This window comes from Triticum dicoccoides, chromosome 5A (assembly GCF_002162155.2).
Source record: "Triticum dicoccoides isolate Atlit2015 ecotype Zavitan chromosome 5A, WEW_v2.0, whole genome shotgun sequence".
NCBI classification, from domain to species: domain Eukaryota; kingdom Viridiplantae; phylum Streptophyta; class Magnoliopsida; order Poales; family Poaceae; genus Triticum; species Triticum dicoccoides.
The window spans coordinates 696,643,536-696,662,400 of record NC_041388.1 but is presented as its reverse complement, the minus strand read 5'-3'; the positions used below and the strand labels follow the sequence as shown (position 1 = coordinate 696,662,400).

General features: G+C 43.3%; 1 protein-coding gene and 1 pseudogene across 1 annotated transcript in view; both read right to left on the bottom strand.

Annotated features, from left to right (window-relative positions):
* Nucleotides 1–146, bottom strand: part of LOC119304274 (signal recognition particle receptor subunit alpha-like) — a 4,687-nt gene extending 4,541 nt beyond the window's left edge. Inside the window, exon 1 of the mRNA XM_037581454.1 lies at nucleotides 29–146. The gene's annotated coding sequence lies outside the window, so the exon portion shown is untranslated. The remainder of the gene's footprint in view (nucleotides 1–28) is intronic.
* Nucleotides 147–878: 732 nt separating this feature from the next.
* On the bottom strand, nucleotides 879–3,507 carry LOC119304273 (annotated as a pseudogene).
* Nucleotides 3,508–18,865: the final 15,358 nt, after the last annotated feature.

Here is an 18,865-nt window from a genome sequence, read left to right as displayed (position 1 = left end):
AGGGGGTTGGGGAATTCGTAGGACGTACCTTGGGATGAGGAGACTCGCGATGGATTTGCTTGCTTCCTTCTTCCTTGCTTCCTTGCTTCCTCGCGGAGGGGAAGAAAGCACGGAAAAAAGAAAAAAGTGGAAATTAGTTTTTGCGGTGTGTCAGCGGGTGGGATATATATATACTACCAAGGAGGTGGACGGTTGGGTGGCTCTGTGTGTCTGTCTGTCCAGCCCACGTGGCAGTAACTGTACAGCACCGTACAGTACTGCAGAGGATCCTAACCCCTGTCCAGCCCGGCGGACTGGTTGACTGCGTCCGTCTCGGCGTCCGCGACTCCGCGTTGGGATTCAACATTGTGCACGTGATGGGCGCGGCACTCCGCGTTGGACCTGAATGACACTTTTTATAGTTGGAGGACCTTTAAAATAGTTGGAGGACCTAGGATGCACTTCATTCCTTATTTTGGGACAGAGGGAGCATGGGAAGTAGATTTTTACTTCCATTCCCTTGTTTGGCATATGATGGGAATTGGCGTAGGATAAAACTCTCCTCACGAATTAACTGGGTACCCCCTGGGAAGAAATCGGTGGGAATTGCCTTCCCCAACTCCCAGTCCCCTTCCCACTTAAACTCCCATTCCCTCTAGTCAAACAGTGGATTTTTAATCTCCTTACCCCTCAACTCCCATTCCCCTTCCCACTTAAACTCCCATTCCCTCTAATCAAACAGTGGAATTTTAATCTCCTTACCCCTCAACTCCCATTCCCCATCTCTAATTCCCCTGAAACAAACACGCTGTATGTACCAGACCAGACACAACCTGAATCTTAGCATTCCTCCTGAACCTCCAGTCATGATCAAGATAATCAGAACGTGGCAAACACAACATTAATCATCAGGATTACAGCCATACCAGACAGGCATTTTATAACAAAATCTACAGGCTCTTGATCCATACTAAACAGTAAACACCATTGGTTATCAAAAAAAAATCTCTAGACCAAGATTATGTATGATCTATACAGGTAGGATAAAAGAAAAATCACTAGACCAAGATTATGTATGATACTAGTTGGGATTCAAGCCTATGCTCATTGCGGCAAATGTTCAGACAGACAAATGGATGGCCGGCTCTTTATGAATATAAAACTGTTACATGCGTCTGACTCATTCCATGCCAATTTAAAAATAAATACATCATCAGTTCTGGAGCATCTCGGAGGTTTTCTTGGAATAAAATGGCATTCCAGAGTCCTACAAAGAACATTCAAGAATCAGGAATCGCCACATCACAAACATACACAGAAACAACGCTGGTTGATCCGATTCAAACAGGGTAGCAACACAGCCAAAGCAATCAACCATACCAAGAGATCTTATTTTTTGGTGGCCATTCAGTCGTGTTCACAAACTAATATCGTGTATGAAGCTGAATCAAGCTTGAACCAATATAAAATTGTTGTTACCACTGTCAGTAAAACTCTCGTGTACTGATTTCTTTCACATGCATGCTGCTATTTGTACAAGAGTACGCACTCCAATTTGATTTCATTGACATTTGATGCAATTTCTCTGTGATTAACAGATCCAGAGCTCTACTGAATTCATTAGCTACAGCAACCATACATAAAAAGAACTTGCTCAAAGGCAGTGTTTTATCAAAATACTGAATGAATAATGTCAACTAGACATTTGCACTAGTAACCAGTCTGATTGACCCTTTCACTACACTACCAGGTTCAAAATCTGCAATAGGATTTAGGATAACCATAATAACTGGTTGTTATGGAAAGGAAGAGCGATTACAGTATAATTTAGCCACATGGAACTAATACATGTCCAGAACAACAACCTGTGCTAGGTAAACAAGAACAGGGGTAACAACCAGGCATTGATCTGAACTGAAAATCAACCAAGCAGGAGTTTAAGCACTAGCAAATTGAGCGGCATGATTCAAGCAGATTCAGAGGTACACTAACAAGTACTTCAGCCGGCAGAAGAGCCAATTCTTGGAGGAAGCACAAGCGTGGTCTGAAGGTAACACTACCGCCCATCTCCATCTGCTAATGACTCCGAGAACAGAGGAACATAAGGTAGAAATCGTTGTGTGTTCTTCTCAAGATTAAGGATACAACCAACTTTCTGATGTTGCATATCGTACGCTACCAAGGTATCACCTCCATGTGAAACCAGGAAAATGGTGTCGCAATCTGGGTGAATCCCAGCCACCCTGTACTCCTCCCCAGTCATGCTCATAAGCTCATTGATGCTGGCAGTATGCTTCAGAACCAATTCTTTACTGTCACAATCCTTGAGGCACCAGAGTTCTATCTCAGAATCTAGGATTTTATTGTTATCATCGACGGAAGATACAGCATAGAGTAAGCACCCCTGCGACGATCCGATCGTACCAAATCTTCGACCGTACGGCATAGGGACAGTCTTCCGCACTTTACCTTGCATGTCAATCCCCAGGAGCACATGCTCGTTGCTGATGCCCTTCGGGTTGCCAATCACATACATCATACCGCCAACAAAGACACCCTTACTATAGAAGAACAGCGCCAATTTCTCAACAATCCCACCATCTCCGCGACTCCAGGCTCCCGTTCATGACGAGTAGATGTTCACTCCTGTCATGTACGTTTCCACAGTGGTCTCCTCGAAACAAAAAACGTGGAAATGGGATGAGACTGCCGGATCAAAAGCCAGGCCTGCCATACAGTTATACCTAAATCTGTCTGCCGGCGCCTGCGGTTGAGGGGGCAGCTCCACCCACCTCCCAGTGGCCGGATTGCACACAACAAAACGGAAATCATCCTCTGCCCAAGCCCAAGGGTTCACCATGTTCTTGCTGGAGCTTAGGTAGAGAAGGAGGCCATTGCAGGCGTCCACCTGAGCCATGTCCTTGTACTTGCCAGGCTGCAGGTAAGGGAGGGAAGGGTCGAACGGGGCTGCGCCGCAGGAGACGCTGGCGAAGTGGTGGCGATTACAGCCGACAGTGGTCGTGTAGAGGAAGCCGGCGAGGGTCTGGGGCAGCTTCTTGCGGTTGGCGGGGTCGGCGATGAGGTCGCGCCAGCGCACGGAGACGCACTTGAAGCGGTGGAGGGATCTGGCGGGGATGCGGGAGAGGATCTCCAGGATGAGGTCGTCGGTGAACCGGCAGGCCGTCCCCGCCGTCGCCCCCGGATGGCTGTCCAGCCTCGACTTGTTGTTCCTCTCGAAGACCTCCCCTTTATCCGCCTCCTCCATGGATCGGAAGCGGGAGAGCCTAGGCAGGGACAGGTTAGGTCTGGTGGATCTGCAGTTGGAGAGAGGATATCATCGATCTGGCGTAGGAAAATCGACCCGGGTAGCAGCCGGCGGTGGTGACCTCGCCCTCGCCGTGGTGAGTCGGGAAAGGTGGTACCTTGGTTTAGGCGGCGACGGGCGACGGAGATGCAGCCGGCGGCGACTCGCTTCTCGGAGGACAGAGGCTCAGGAAAATCGACTCTTGGCGAATGTGAATGCTGAACTCTTTTTTTCCCCGAGGAAATTGAAGCTCTTTGTTTGTTGTAGAAGAGTTACCGAATTTTGAGAATTCGTAACTTTTGGAGTTTATCATTTTTCAAACATGTTTTTTCCAAAGTCAAGAAAAAAAAACACCAACCAAAGATGACACAATTTGAGGCAACAATCCCCGAGCAAATGGTACCTGATATGATCTGTTTCGCCACTTATCTTCATGGTAAGAGCATTTTCAGCCGTTGGCCTCAGAGGGCGCCTAAAATCGCCGCCTGAGGCTAGACGGGGAGACATTTATTCCATCTTCAGAGAGCCGCCGCCGTCTCGCCTTTCTGAGCAGGACACAAACCCTAACAAGACAGAAAACAACTACTGAAAATGGAGCCCTCCCGCCGGCACTTGGCAAGATCCACCGCGCCCCCATGACCCTAGAGTCACCGGAGACGAGGTGGACCTGCAGCGGCGCCGACGAGAGGCTAAACCCTAACTTTCTTTCTTGGAGGAGGAGGAGCGAAGAGTGAAGCGAATACAACAACTTGGTTGTAGAAATGCTAAGGTTGTCAAGAGGGAGGGGGATCTGATGTAGCAAGATAATTATGAGGGGAAAGAACACTTTAGTGACGCAGGAAGCAATAATTCTAAGCACACGCACCTAAATATTAATAGGATGGTTAATACTTAAATAGAGAAGGTAATTGCAATAGATCTCTTATACTCGTGCATTTTAAAATCTTCTATCAAGATAATTATAGAAAAAATAGACACCAACACATTTAGGGCAGTAAAACTGAGGCTAATCACTGCCTTCTCAGGCCATCAACATCTGAACCATTCATTTTGTGATCTTGCAATTTTCTGGCCGTCTGGTGCTTCTCCTTTTCTTCCCGGACTCTGTCTGGCCATCCTCGTCTCAGCAAAAAAAGTTGATTTAAATAAGTTGGGTTGCTTGTGTTTTCCCTATGGTCAAGGGATTTTTTAGTTCCGGTGAACACATGCTTTTGTTACTGTGTCTGCGCCATATTCGCCCTGTGTTTATTTCCGATAATATCTGTTTTCATATTCATTTCCGATGTTTCTATATTGTTTTCTGCTTCCACACAAAAATTAAAACAAATATGGTAGGACCTAGGTCCGTTCGTTTCTGCTTTGTTTTCATCCCTACTCATATGCATTTGGAGACTAGATGAATGGGGAGCAACATCAGAGTCGCCATATCTTAGTCTTCGCAAAAAAAGAGTATGTTCTTTCATTCAAACACTTTGATTCCCTCCGAATTTAAACGTTTAGCACATCAAGCAAACATGCACATAGTTTTTGACAAGTTGCATGAACAAAAGCATTTAAGCGGCGACATGTGCAACTCACATGTTATCGTCGTGTTCATTGTCCTCTCCTCCTCCGGTGTTTGCATTGTGCCCTCCTTCTCCAGCATGTGCAGTGTGACGTCCTCCTCCGTCGTTTGCATTGTGCCCTTGTCCTCATGTCCTGGAACATATGAAATCCTCAAATTAGCAACACGAACAGATCCATGAGGCAGATGACACGATCAGATTAGTGTTACTTGGAAGAAATCAAGGGAGGGGGAGGAATGTGGAAGTTCTTGAACACCCTGGGATGACGAACAATGGATTCCTTTTTCCCCGCAGAGGAGGAGGAGGAGGAGGAGAAACCAGAGAAGAAAAAACTAAAAAATAGTTTTGCTTGACGAGGGGTCTATATACGAATGAGCGAAGGCGTTGGGTGGAGCAGTAGGCGTCCAACTTTGACACGTCTCTGCATGACTATCCACCGCGATTGGCTGCGCCCATCTAAGTGTCCATGGATCCACATTGGGAGTAAATTCCGCACGCAACGCGACACGCGCTAGGACGGATCATTACTGAATTTCAAACAGAAGTTGGGATTTCAAAAAGGATTTGATTTTCCTTGTACAGCTGCAACACGAACAAATCATTTCCTAAAAGATTAAGTTGGCAAATTGAAATTGACAAGTCAGTATTAATGCCTTATGGTTGACAACCACATTTTCTTCCAATGAGATAGTTGCGACGGAATACTTGATCAAATCCAGAAATTGCAAGCCTTTGTATCATGTCTAGAACCTTTACCTGGGTAGACAGATTCTACAAGAAGCAATTGGCCCATGCTAAATTCACACTTTGACTTTTGTGTTCTATAACACGGTTTGGTCACACCGCAATAAAACCTAAAAACTCTCCTTCCCTTAGCTCCGGGGGAAAACCCTAGCTCTAGTGGAGTGAGCGATGGCGATGCTTGGGATCGCCCCCTTCTTGAGGGCATGAATCTTGAGCTGGTGGGCGTGAAAGACCGGTGGCAGCTTTGCTTTGCATGGTTGTGGGGGTGGTTTCCTTCCTTCATGTTGGTGTGGCGTCCTATTTCGCCACGGTGATGTTGCGAGATGTGTAGGGCCACGACAGGGCTTCGATAGTCGGTTCTTTCCGATGTGTTTGACTAGTTTCCTCCAATCTCGATGTGTCATCAGAAGTTGGAGCTTGCCATATGGGATAAATCCGATAGTAATAGAGGTAGAAGAACAAGGCTTGATCTAACAAGACACAAGTGGTGATGCAGAGAAGTATACAAGTTTATGCCCTCTACGGTGGAGGTAAAAGCCCTAGTCCTATCCTAAGGGGAGGTGTTTCTTGCGTATGGATTTACGATTACAAGGGTTACATGTAACTGAGCGTCGTGGTAAACCTATATAAAGTATGTTATACCCCCAGGTTTACCACCTAGCTATGTTACATGTGCCCATTACAAGAGGCAACATACACTCTTGGTTGTCTATGATAATGACTAGTAACTCACGCTTCAATGCATTGGACATCTCCATCTCCATTGATCCTCTTGGACGTTGGCCTCCTGAATAAACCAAGTGAGATTCATCTGAGTGAGGGTATGCCCTTCACACTGTGTGAAGGAAATATGCCCTAGAGGCAATAATAAAGTTATTATTTATTTCCTTATATCATGATAAATGTTTATTATTCATGCTAGAATTGTATTAACCGGAAACATAATACATGTGTGAATACATAGACAAACAGAGTGTCACTAGTATGCCTCTACTTGACTAGCTCGTTAATCAAAGATGGTTATGTTTCCTAACCATGGACAAAGAGTTGTTATTTGATTGACGGGATCACATCATTAGTTGAATGATCTGATTGACATGACCCATTCCATTAGCTTAGCACACGATCGTTTAGTATGTTGCTATTGCTTTCTTCATGACTTATACATGTTCCTATGACTATGAGATTATGCAACTCCCGTTTGCCGGAGGAACACTTTGTGTGCTACCAAACGTCACAACGTAATTATAAAGGAGCATTACAGGTGTCTCCAAAGGTACATGTTGGGTTGGCGTATTTCGAGATTAGGATTTGTCACTCAGATTGTTGGAGAGGTATCTCTGGGCCCTCTCGGTAATGCACATCACTTAAGCCTTGCAAGCATTGCAACTAATGAGTTAGTTGCGGGATGATGTATTATGGAACGAGTAAAGAGACTTGCCGGTAACGAGATTGAACTAGGTATGGGATACCGACGATCGAATCTCGGGCAAGTAACATACCGGTGACAAAGGGAACAACGTATGTTGTTATGCGGTCTGACCGATAAAAGATCTTCGTAGAATATGTAGGAGCCAATATGAGCATCCAGGTTCCGCTATTGGTTATTGACCGGAGATGTGTCTCGGTCATGTCTACATTGTTCTCGAACCCGTAGGGTCCGCACGCTTAAGGTTAGGATGACAGTTATATTATGAGTTTATACATTTTGATGTACCGAAGTTTGTTCGAAGTCCCAGATGTGATCACGGACATGACGAGGAGTCTCGAAATGGTCGAGACATAAAGATTGATATATTGGAAGCCTATGTTTGGATATCGTAAGTGTTCCGGGTGAAATCGGGATTTTACCGGAGTACCGGGAGGTTACCGGAACCCCCCGGGAGGTATATGGGCCTTAGTGGGCCTTAGTGGAAGAGAGGAGAGGTGGCCATAGATGGGCCGCGCGCCCCTCCCCCACCCTTGGTCCGAATAGGACAAGGAGAGGGGGTCGGCCCCCCTTCCTCCTCTCTCTCCTCTTTTCCCCCCTCCGCGAATCCTATTCCAACTAGGAAAGGGGGGAAGTCCTACTCCTGGAGGGAGTAGGACTCCTCCTGGCGCGCCTCCTCTTGGCCGGCTAGCCCCCCCCCCCTTTGAGCCTTTATATACGGAGGCAAGGGGCACCCCTAGAGCCACAAGTTGATCCACGTGATCATATTCTTAGCCGTGTGCGGTGCTCCCTTCCACCATAGTCCTCGATAATATTGTAGCGGTGCTTAGGCGAAGCCCTGTGACACTAGTACATCAAGATCGTCACCACGCCGTCATGCTGACGGAACTCTTCCCCGACACTTTGCTGGATCGGAGTCCGGGAATCGTCATCGAGCTGAACGTGTGCTAGAACTCGGAGGTGCCGTAGTTTCGGTGCTTGATCGGTCGGGCCATGAAGACGTACGACTACATCAACCAAGTTAACGCTTCCGTTGTCGATCTATAAGGGTACGTAGATCACACTCTCCCCTCTCGTTGCTATGCATCACCATGATCTTGCGTGTGCGTAGGAAAATTTCTGAAATTACTACGTTCCCCAACAGTGGTATCAGAGCCTAGGTTTTATATGTTGATGTTATATGCACGAGTAGAACACAAGTGAGTTGTGGGCGATATAAGTCATATTGCTTACCAGCATGTCATACTTTGGTTCGGCGGTATTGTTGGACGAAGCGGCCCGGACCGACATTACGCGTACGCTTACGCGGGACCGGTTCTCCCGACGTGCTTTGCACATAGGTGGCTTGCGGGTGATAGTTTCTCCAACTTTAGTTGAACCGAGTGTGGCTATGCCCGGTCCTTGTGAAGGTTAAAACATCACCAATTTGACAAACTATCGTTGTGGTTTTGATGCGTAGGTAAGATTGGTTCTTGCTTAAGCCCGTAGCAGCCACGTAAAACTTGCAACAACAAAGTAGAGGACGTCTAACTTATTTTTGCAGGATATGTTGTGATGTGATATGGTCAAGACATGATGCTAAATTTTATTGTATGAGATGATCATATTTTGTAACCGAGTTATCGGCAACTGGCAGGAGCCATATGGTTGTCGCTTTATTGTATGCAATGCAATCGCGCTGTAATGCTTTACTTTATCACTAAGCGGTAGCGATAGTCGTGGAAGCATAAGATTGGCGAGACGACAATGATGCTACGATGGAGATCAAGGTGTCGCGCCGGTGACGATGGTGATCATGACGGTGCTTCGAAGATGGAGATCACAAGCACAAGATGATGGTGGCCATATCATATCACTTATATTGATTGCATGTGATGTTTATCTTTTATGCATCTTATCTTGCTTTGATTGATGGTAGCATTATAAGATGATCTCTCACTAATTATCAAGAAGTGTTCTCCCTGAGTATGCACCGTTGCGAAAGTTCTTCGTGCTGAGACACCACGTGATGGTCGGGTGTGATAGGCTCTACGTTCAAATACAACGGGTGCAAAACAGTTGCACACGCAGAATACTCAGGTTATACTTGACGAGCCAAGCATATACAGATATGGCCTCGGAACACGAAGACCGAAAGGTCGAGCGTGAATCATATAGCAGATATGATCAACATAGCGATGTTCACCAATGAAACTACTCCATCTCACGTGATGATCGGACATGGTTTAATTGATTTGGATCACGTAATCACTTAGAGGATTAGAGGGATGTCTATCTAAGTGGGAGTTCTTAAGTAATATGATTAATTGAACTTAAATTTATCATGAACTTAGTCCTGGTAGTATTTTGCAAATTATGTTGTAGATCAATAGCTCGCGTTGTTGCTTCCCTGTGTTTATTTTGATATGTTCCTAGAGAAAATTGTGTTGAAAGATGTTAGTAGCAATGATGTGGATTGGATCCGTGATCTGAGGTTTATCCTCATTGTTGCACAGAAGAATTATGTCCTTGATGCAACGCTAGGTGACAGACCTATTGCAGGAGCAGATGCAGACATTATGAACGTTTGGCTAGCTCAATATGATGACTACTTGATAGTTTAAGTGCACCATGCTTAACGGCTTAGAATCGGGACTTCAAAGACGTTTTGAACATCATGGACCATATGAGATGTTCTAGGAGTTGAAGTTAATATCTCAAGCAAATACCCGAGTTGAGAGATATGAAGTCTCCAACAAGTTCTATAGCTAAAAGATGGAGGAGAATCGCTCAACTAGTGAGCATGTGCTCAGATTGTCTGAGTACTTCAATCGCTTGAATCAAGTGGGAGTTAATCTTCCAGATGAGATAGTGATTGACAGAATTCTCTAGTCATCATCACCAAGTTAGTAGAACTTCGTGATGAACTATAGTATGCAAGGGATGACGAAAACGAATCCCCAGCTTTTCATGATGATGAAATCGATGAAGGTAGAAATCAAGAAAGAGCATCAAGTGTTGATGGTTGACAAGATCACTAGTTTCAAGAAAAGGGCAAAGGGAAGAAGGGGAACTTCAAGAAGAACAACAAGCAAGTTGCTGCTCAAGTGAAGAAGCCCAAGTCTGGTCCTAAGCCTGAGACTAAGTGTTTCTACTGCAAAGGGATTGGTCACTGGAAGCGGAACTACCCCAAGTGATTGGCAGATAAGAAGGATGGCAAAGTGAACATAAGTATATTTGATATACATGTTATTGATGTGTACTTTACTAGTTTTTATAGCAACCCCTCAGTATTTGATACTAGTTCAGTTGCTAAGATTAGTAACTCGAAACGGGAGTTGCAGAATAAACAGAGACTAGTTAAGGGTGAAGTGACGATGTGTGTTGGAAGTGGTTCCAAGATTGATATGATCATCATCGCACACTCCCTATACTTTCGGGATTAGTGTTGAACCTGAATAAGTGTTATTTGGTGTTTGCGTTGAGCATGAATATGATTTGATCATGTTTATTGTAATACGGTTATTCATTTAAGTAAGAGAATAAATTGTTATTCTGTTTACATGAATAAAACCTTATATGGTTACACACCCAATGAAAATAGTTCGTTGGATCTCGATCGTAGTGATACACATAATCATAATATTGAAACCAAAAGATGCAAAGTTAATAATGATAGTGCAACTTATTTGCGGCACTGCCGTTTAGGTCATATTGGTGTAAAGCGCATGAAGAAACTCCATGCTGATGGATTTTTGGAATCACTTGATTATGAATCACTTGATGCTTGCGAACCATGCCTCATGGGCAAGATGACTAAAATGCCGTTCTCCGGAACAATGGAGCGAGCAACTGACTTATTGGAAATAAATATATACTGATGTATGCGGTCCGATGAGTGTTAAGGCTCGCGGAGGGTATCATTATTTTCTGACCTTCACAGATGATTTGAGCAGATATGGGTATATCTACTTGATGAAACATAAGTCTGAAACATTTGAAAAGTTCAAAGAATTTCAGAGTGAAGTGGAAAATCATCGTGACAAGAAAATAAGGTTTCTACGATCTGATCGCGGAGACAAATATTTGAGTTACGAGTTTGGTCTTCAATTAAAACAATGTGGAATAGTTTCACAAATTCATGCCACCTGGAACACCACAGCATAATGGTGTGTCCGAACGTCATAACCATACTTTATTGGATATAGTACAATCTATGATGTTTCTTACCAATTTACCAATATCGTTTTGGGATCATGCATTAGAGACAGCTGCATTCACGTTAAAAAAAGGGGCACCATCTAAGTCCGTTGATACGACACAATATGAACTATGGTTTGGCAAGAAACCAAAGTTGTCGTTTCTTAAAGTTTGGGGTTGCGATGCTTATAAGAAAAAGTTTCATCATGATAAGCTCAAACCCAAATCGGAGAAATGTGTCTTCATAGGATACCCAAAGGAGACAGTAGGGTACACCTTCTATCACAGATCCAAAGGCAAGACATTCGTTGCTGAGAATGGATACTTTCTAGAGAAGGAGTTTCTCTCGAAAGAAGTGAGTGGGAGGAAAGTAGAACTTGATAAGGTAACTGTACCTGCTCCCTTATTGGAAAGTAGTTCATCACAGAAATCTGTTTCTGTGACACCTACACCAATTAGTGAGGAAGCTAATGATATTGATCATGAAACTTCAGATCAAGTTACTACCGAATCTCGTAGGTAAACCAAAGTGAGATCCGCACCAGAGTGGTACGGTAATCCTGTTCTGGAAGTCATGTTACTAGACCATGACGAACTTGCGAACTATGAGGAAGCGATGATGAGCCCAAATTCCGCGAAATGGTTTGAGGCCATAAAATCTGAGATATGATCCATGTATGGGAACAAAGTATGGACTTTGATGGATTTGCCCGATGATCGGCAATAAATGGATCTTCAAGAGGAAGACGGACGTTGATAGTAGTGTTACTATCTACAAAGCTAGACTTGTCAAAAAAAGGTTTTTGACAAAGTTCAAAGTGTTGACTACGATGAGAGTTTCTCACTCGTATCTATGCTTAAGTTTGTCCGAATCATGTTAGCAATTGCCGCATTTTATGAAATCTGGCAAATGGATAAACAAAACTGCATTCCTTAATGGATTTATTAAAGAAGAGTTGTATATGATGCAACCAGAAGGTTTTGTCAATCCTAAAGGTGCTAACAAAATATGCAAGCTCCAGCGATCCATCTATGGACTGGTGCAAGCATCTCGGAGTCGGAATATACGCTTTGATAAGTTGATCAAAGCATATAGTTTTATACAGACTTGCGGTAAAGCCTGTATTTACTAGAAAGTGAGTGGGAGCACTACAGCATTTCTGATAAGTATATGTGAATGACATAATGTTGATCGGAAATAATGTAGAATTATTCTGCAAAGCATAAAGGAGTGTTTGAAAGGAGTTTTTCAAAGAAAGACCTCGGTGAAGCTGCTTACATATTGAGTATCAAGATCTATAGAGATAGATCAAGACGCTTGATAAGTTTTTTTTCAATGAGTACATACCTTGACAAGATTTTGAAGTAGTTCAAAATGGAACAGTCAAAGAAAGAGTTCTTGCCTGTGTTACAAGGTGTGAAATTGAGTAAGACTCAAAACCCGACCATGGCAGAAGATAGAAAGAGAATGAAAGTCATTCCCTATGCCTTGGCCATAGGTTCTATAAAGTATGCCATACTGTGTACCAGATCTATTCTATACCCTACACTGATTTTAGCAAGGGAGTACAATAGTGATCTAGGAGTAGATCACTGGACAGCGGTCAAAATTATCCTTAGTGGAATAAGGATATGTTTCTCGATTATGGAGGTGACAAAAAGGTTCGTCGTAAAGGGTTACGTCGATGCAAGTTTTGACACTAATCTAGATGACTCTAAGTCTCAATCTAGATACATATTGAAAGTGGGAGCAATTAGCTAGAGTAGCTCCGAGCAGAGTATTGTTGACATAGAAATTTGCAAAATACATATGGATCTGAATGTGGCAGACCCGTTGACTAAAATTATCTCACAAGCAAAACATGATATGTAGGAGCCAATAGCGGGACCTGGATGCCCATATTGGCTCCTACATATTCTACGAAGATCTTTATCGGTCAGACCGCATAACAACATACGTTGTTCCCTTTGTCATCTGTATGTTACTTGCCCGAGATTCGATCGTCGGTATTCCTATACCTAGTTCAATCTCGTTACCGGCAAGTCTCTTTACTCGTTTTGTAATACATCATCCCGCAACTAACTCATTTAGTTGCAATGCTTGCAAGGCTTAAGTGATGTGCATTACCGAGAGGGCCAAGAGATACCTCTCCGACAATCGGAGTGACAAATCCTAATCTCGAAATACGCCAACCCAACATGTACCTTTGGAGACACCTGTAATGCTCCTTTATAATCACCCAGTTACGTTGTGACGTTTGGTAGCACCCAAAGTGTTCCTCCGGCAAACAGGAGTTGCATAATCTCATAGTCATAGGAACATGTATAAGTCATGAAGAAAGCAATAGCAACATACTAAACGATCGGTGCTAAGCTAATGGAATGGGTCATGTCAATCAGATCATTCAACTAATGATGTGACCTCGTTAATCAAATAACAACTCTTTGTCTATGGTTAGGAAACATAACCATCTTTGATTAACGAGCTAGTCAAGTAGAGGCATACTAGTGACACTCTGTTTGTCTATGTATTCACACGTGTATTATGTTTCCGGTTAATACAATTCTAGCATGAATAATAAACATTTATCATGAAATAAGGAAATAAATAATAACTTTATTATTGCCTCTAGGGCATATTTCCTTCAGTCTCCCACTTGCACTAGAGTCAATAATCTGGTTCACATCGCTATGTAATTAACACCAATAGTTCACATCTTTATGTGATTGGTTCACATCTTCGTGTGACTAACACCCAAAGGGTTTACTAGATTCAATAATCTAGTTCACATCGCTATGTGATTAACACCCAAAGAGTGATCATGTTTTGCTTGTGAGAGAAATTTAGTCAACGAGCCTGCCAAATTCAGATCTGTATGTATTTTGCAAAATTCTATGTTTACAATGCTCTGCATGGAGCTACTCTAGCTAATTGCTCCCACTTTCAACATGTATCCAGATTGAGACTTAGAGTCATCCAGATCTGTGTCAAAACTTGCATCGATGTAACTTTTTACGATGAACCTTTTTGTCACCTCCATAATTGAGAAATATTTCCTTATTCCACTAAGGATAATTTTGACCGCTGTCCAGTGATCTACTCTTAGATCACTATTGTACTCCCTTGCTTAACACAGTGTAGGGTATACAATAGATCTAGTACACAGCATGGCATACTTTATAGAACCTATGGCTGAGGCATAGGGAATGACTTTCATTCTATTTCTATCTTCTGCCGTGGTCGGGCTTTGAGTCTTACTCAATTTCACACCTTGCAACACAGGCAAGAACTCTTTCTTTGATTGTTCCATTTTGAACTACTTCAAAATCTTGTCAAGGTATGTACTCATTGAAAAACTTATCAAGCGTCTTGATCTATCTCTATAGATCTTGATGCTCAATATGTAAGCAGCTTTACCGAGGTCTTTCTTTGAAAAACTCCTTTCAAATATTCTTTATGCTTTCCAGAAAATTATACATTATTTCCGATCAACAATATGTTGTTCACATATACTTATCAGAAATGTTGTAGTGCTCCCACTCACTTTGTTGTAAATACAGGCATCACCGCAAGTCTGTATAAAACTATATGCTTTGATCAACTTATCAAAGCGCATATTCCAACTCCGAGATTCTTGCACCAGTCCATAGATGGATCGCTGGAGCTTGCATATTTAGTTAACACCTTTAGGATCGACAAAACCTTCTAGTTGCATCGTATACAACTCTTCTTTAGTAAATCCATTAAGGAATGCAGTTTGTTTATCCATTTGCCAGATTTCATAAAATGCGGCAATTGCTAACATGATTCGGACAGACTTAAGCATAGATACGAGTGAGAAAATCTCATCGTAGTCAACACCTTGAACTTGTCGCAAACCTTTTGCGACAATTCTAGCTTTATAGATAGTAACACTACTATCAGCGTCCGTCTTCCTCTTGAAGATCCATTTATTTTCTATGGCTTGCCGATCATCGGGCAAATCCATCAAAGTCCATACTTTGTTCTCATACATGGATCATATCTCAGATTTCATGGCCTCAAACCATTTCGCGGAATCTGGGCTCATCATCGCTTCCTCATAGTTCGCAAGTTCGTCATGGTCTAGTAACATGACTTCCAGAACAGGATTACCTTACCACTCTGGTGTGGATCCCACTTTAGTTTACCTATGAGATTTGGTAGTAACTTGATCTGAAGTTACATGATCATCATCATTAGCTTCCTCACTAATTGGTGTAGTAGTCACAGGAACAGATTTCTGTGATGAACTACTTTCCAATAAGGGAGTAGTCACAGGTACAGATTTCTGTGATGAACTACTTTCCAATTTAGTGAGAGATCATCTTATAATGCTACCGTCAATCAAAGCAAGATAAGATGCATAAAAGGATAAACATCACATGCAATCAATATAAGTGATATGATATGGCCATCATCATCTCGTGCTTGTGATCTCCATCTCCAAAGCACCGTCGTGATCACCATCGTCACCGGCGTGACACCTTGATCTCCATCGTAGCATCATTGTCGTCTCGCCAAGTTTATGCTTCTACGACTATCGCTACCGCTTAGTGATAAAAGTAAAGCATTACATCGCGATTGCATTGCATACAATAAAACGACAACCATATGGCTCCTGCCAGTTGCCGATAACTCGGTTACAAAACATGATCATCTCATACAATAAAATTCAGCATCATGCCTTGACCATATCACATCACAACATGCCCTGCAAAAACAAGTTAGACGTCCTCTACTTTGTTGTTGCAAGTTTTACGTGGCTGCTACGGGCTTAAGCAAGAACCAATCTCACCTACGCATCAAAACCACAACGATAGTTTGTCAAATAGACTCCGTTTTAACCTTCGCAAGGACCGGGCGTAGCCACACTTGGTTCAACTAAAGTTGGAGAGACTGTCGCCCGCAAGCCACCTATGTGCAAAGCACGTTGGGGGAACCGGTCTCGCGTAAGCGTACGCGTAATGTTGGTCCGGGTCGTCTCGTCCAACAATGCCGCCGAACCAAAGTATGACATGCTGGTAGGCAGTATGACTTATATCGCCCACAACTCACTTGTGTTCTACTCGTGCATATAACATCAACATAAATAACCTAGGCTCGGATGCCACTGTTGGGTTTCGTAGTAATTTCAAAAAAATTCCTACGCACACGCAAGATCATGTGATGCACAGCAACGAGAGGGGAGAGTGTTGTCTACGTACCCACGCAGACCGACTGCGGAAGCATTGACGCAACGTAGAGGAAGTAGTCGTACGTCTTCACGATCCAACCGATCAAGTACCGAACCTACGGCACCTCCGAGTTCGAGCACACGTTCAGCTCGATGACGATCCCCGGACTCCGATCTAGCAAAGTGTCGGGGAAGAGTTCCGTCAGCACGACGGCGTGGTGACGATCTTGATGCACTACAGCAGCAGGGCTTCGCCTAAACTCCGCTACAGTATTATCGAGGAATATGGTGGCTGAGGCACCGCACACGGCTAAGGAATAGATCACGTGGATCAACTTGTGTGTTCTAGGGTGCCTCTACCTTAGTATATAAAGGACTAGAGGGGGGCGGCTGGCCGGCCAAGGGAGGGCGCGCCAGGAGAGTCCTACTCCCTCTGGGAGTAGGATTCCCCCCCAATCCTAGTTGGAATAGGATTCCTTGAGGGGGGAAAGAGAGAGAGGGGGCCGGCCACCTCTCCTAGTCCTAATAGGACTAGGGGAAGGGGGAGGCGCACAGCCACCTTGGGCTGCCCCTTTCTCCTTTCCACTAAAGCCCACTAAGGCCCATATAGCTCCCGGGGGGTTCCGGTAACCTCCCGGTACTCCGGTAAAATCCCGATTTCACCCGGAACACTTCCGATATCCAAACATAGGCTTCCAATATATCAATCTTTATGTATCGACCATTTCGAGACTTCTCGTCATGTCCGTGATCACATCCGGGACTCCGAACAACCTTCGGTACATCAAAATGCATAAACTCATAATATAACTGTCATCGTAACCTTAAGCGTGCGGACCCTACGGGTTCGAGAACAATGTAGACATGACCGAGACATGTCTCCGGTCAATAACCAATAGCGGGACCTGGATGCCCATATTGGCTCCTACATATTCTACGAAGATCTTTATCGGTCAGACCGCATAACAACATACATTGTTCCCTTTGTCATCTGTATGTTACTTGCCCGAGATTCGATCTTCGGTATTCCTATACCTAGTTCAGTCTCGTTACCGGCAAGTCTCTTTACTCGTTCTGTAATACATCATCCCGCAACTAACTCATTTAGTTGCAATGCTTGCAAGGCTTAAGTGATGTGCATTACCGAGAGGGCCAAGAGATACCTCTCCGACAATCGGAGTGACAAATCCTAATCTCGAAATACGCCAACCCAACATGTACCTTTGGAGACACCTGTAATGCTCCTTTATAATCACCCAGTTACGTTGTGACGTTTGGTAGCACCCAAAGTGTTCCTCCGGCAAACAGGAGTTGCATAATCTCATAGTCATAGGAACATGTATAAGTCATGAAGAAAGCAATAGCAACATACTAAACGATCGGTGCTAAGCTAATGGAATGGGTCATGTCAATCAGATCATTCAACTAATGATGTGACCTCGTTAATCAAATAACAACTCTTTGTCTATGGTTAGGAAACATAACCATCTTTGATTAACGAGCTAGTCAAGTAGAGGCATACTAGTGACACTCTGTTTGTCTATGTATTCACACGTGTATTATGTTTCCGGTTAATACAATTCTAGCATGAATAATAAACATTTATCATGAAATAAGGAAATAAATAATAACTTTATTATTTCCTCTAGGGCATATTTCCTTCAGTCTCCCACTTGCACTAGAGTCAATAATCTGGTTCACATCGCTATGTAATTAACACCAATAGTTCACATCTTTATGTGATTGGTTCACATCTTCGTGTGACTAACACCCAAAGGGTTTACTAGATTCAATAATCTAGTTCACATCGCTATGTGATTAACACCCAAAGAGTGATCATGTTTTGCTTGTGAGAGAAATTTAGTCAACGGGCCTGCCAAATTCAGATCTGTATGTATTTTGCAAAATTCTATGTTTACAATGCTCTGCACGGAGCTACTCTAGCTAATTTCTCCCACTTTCAACATGTATCCAGATTGAGACTTAGAGTCATCCAGATCTGTGTCAAAACTTGCATCGACGTAACTTTTTACGATGAACCTTTTTGTCACCTCCATAATTGAGAAATATTTCCTTATTCCACTAAGGATAATTTTGACCGCTGTCCAGTGATCTACTCTTAGATCACTATTGTACTCCCTTGCTTAACACAGTGTAGGGTATACAATAGATCTGGTACACAGCATGGCATACTTTATAGAACCTATGGCTGAGGCATAGGGAATGACTTTCATTCTATTTCTATCTTCTGCCGTGGTCGGGCTTTGAGTCTTACTCAATTTCACACCTTGCAACACAGGCAAGAACTCTTTCTTTGATTGTTCCATTTTGAACTACTTCAAAATCTTGTCAAGGTATGTACTCATTGAAAAACTTATCAAGCGTCTTGATCTATCTCTATAGATCTTGATGCTCAATATGTAAGCAGCTTTACCGAGGTCTTTCTTTGAAAAACTCCTTTCAAATATTC